The sequence below is a fragment of the Athalia rosae genome, chromosome 3 (genome assembly GCF_917208135.1).
Source record: "Athalia rosae chromosome 3, iyAthRosa1.1, whole genome shotgun sequence".
Lineage (NCBI taxonomy): Eukaryota > Metazoa > Arthropoda > Insecta > Hymenoptera > Athaliidae > Athalia > Athalia rosae.
In genome coordinates, this window is record NC_064028.1 from 13,777,202 (window position 1) to 13,779,701 (window position 2,500).

The 2,500-nt window shown below is 52.6% G+C and overlaps 1 pseudogene; it reads left to right on the forward strand.

Annotated features, from left to right (window-relative positions):
* The window catches only part of LOC125500505, a 7,538-nt pseudogene that overhangs the window by 3,035 nt on the left and 2,003 nt on the right, over positions 1 to 2,500 (forward strand).

Sequence of the window (2,500 nt, forward strand, 5' to 3'; positions counted from 1 at the left end):
AGTGATGTTCGGCGAAACCGAGCCCCTGGGGTTGCCAGCCCCTTCGGTTCGTATCAGTTGGCCCTAATACACGACAAAACCAAGCCTCGGATGAAAGCGGGGGGCCCTCAGGCCTCCTAGCACCAACCCCCCCGGTGATTCCAAGACCACCCAACTTCGGATGCAGGTTTCCAGGCTGTGAAAGAGCCTTTGCAACGGATAGAGGCAGAGGCGTGCATGAACAACGAATGCACAAGGATTGGTATGATGCCAGAATTCTACCGAATCAGGCGAAAATGAGATGGACTCAGGAGGAAGCCGCAATGTTAGCTAGGAAAGAGGCGGAGCTAACAATTACTCACCACCCTAGGTTCATGAACCAGGAACTTCTGGCTCACTTTCCACAACGAACGCTCGATGCGATAAAAGGAAGACGAAAGCGGCAGGACCATAAGGACATGGTGTTGACATTCATGACCAAGATAAATAATACAGAGGCACAAGAACCGCCACACGTAGAGACTGATGAACCACCGCTGAGCGAAAACTTGCTCCAGTTCCTTGAATCGCTACCAGCACCGAGGTCACGAAAGTTTCTGGCTGGTGACCTACATAAGATAGCTATAGAAGCTCGCACATCCGGCAAAGAAGGTACCCTGCAGCGTCTCGGCCTGTACCTGAGGAATATATTTCCCCGCCCTCCAGGGCGTGCCAGAAATAGACCACCAGCGCCAGCTCCAGTCAGCAAGAGAGTGGCACGAAAGCGTCTTTACGCAGCCACACAAGATCTGTGGAGAAGAGATAGACGGAGATGTATAACGAACATCTTGAGTGGACTAGGGGCAGTACCACAACCCCCTAAGGAGATCATGGAGCCTTTCTGGCGGGAGCTCATGAGCTCAGAATGCGCAAGCTCTCCTGCGCCCACACGGATTGAGGTTGTCGACGAGATCTGGCGGCCTATCACGGAAGAAGACCTAAAATGGGGACGTGTACCACGACCATCAGCTGCAGGTCCAGATGGCATCACACCACGCCTCTTCCGCTCGATCCCACCAGATGTTCTAGTAAGACTCTACAACCTACTTATGTGGTGTGAACGACTACCAGAAGACCTATTGGAATCTAGGACTGTCTTCCTGCCTAAAATACCAGATGCAGCCACGCCCGGTGACTTCAGACCGATCACAATTCCATCGGTGATCGTGAGGGGTCTTCATAAGATATTGGCCAAGAGATTGGAACTGCATCTGGACATAGACACCAGGCAGAGGGCCTTCAGGAGTATGGATGGCTGCGCCGATAACACATTCCTCCTGGATACGTTACTGAGGTACCACCGAAAGAACTTCCGCTCCATCTACATGGCATCACTGGATGTCAGCAAGGCGTTTGATTCTGTGTCACACCCGGCGCTTATGGCGACACTCAGAGCAGTTGGAGTCCCGAAGCCAATGATTAACTACTTGGCGGCAGTATACAGCAAGTCGACCACCAGACTGTATGGCGATCAATGGGTGTCTCGCCCGCTACAACCAAAGAGAGGGGTTCGACAAGGAGACCCGCTGTCACCAGTGATCTTCAATGCGGTTACCCACAAGTTGCTGCGTTCGCTCCCGGAGGAAATTGGCGCAGTAATAGAGGGCTTCAGAATATGCGCAGCCGCGTTCGCAGATGACCTGCTTCTGTTCGCGTCCACGCCTGAAGGGTTACAGCGCCTCATTAACACGACAACGGAATACTTGGCCACCTGCGGGATGCAGATTAACACCAACAAAAGCCTCACGCTCAGCATCGCGGCGGTGCCGCACTTGAAGAAGACTGCAGTAGATGTGGGAAAAGTCTTCCAGTGTAGCGGACAGCAGCTACCAACACTTGCTAGGACAAGCGAGTGGAAATATCTAGGAGTGAAGTTTACACCCGAAGGAAGGTCTCGAGCCCGACCAATGGAGGTCCTATCTCCCTGCCTGGAGGCGCTCACTAAGGCTCCACTCAAGCCACAGCAAAGACTATACGCTATGAAGACAGCTGTCGTGCCCAAGCTCTACCACCAGCTTGCTCTAGGTTCAGTTACCATCGGCTTACTGAACAAAGTGGATAAGACCTTAAGAGCCTCGTTGAGGAAATGGTTGGCGCTTCCACATGATACTCCAAGCGCTTACTTTCACACCGCAGTTAAAGATGGTGGACTAGGTATCCCATCTGTAAGGTGGACCATGCCTCTTCTGAGACGAGGGAGATTACTGGCGGCCCAGAGAGACATCAATGCGCGGAACTTGGATGGCTTCATTGAGGATGAGATCAATAGATGTACCAGGCGCCTCACGGACCATGGCCAAACACTGTCCACTATGGAACAGATCAACTCTCGATGGAGTCTCAAGCTCTACGGTGCCGTTGATGGAGGGGGCCTAAAACTCTCTGCAGCTACATCACACCAACACCAGTGGGTCTCTGACGGCAGTCGATTCCTCACAGGGAAAGACTTCATCAACACCATCAAGCTTCGAATAAGCGCACT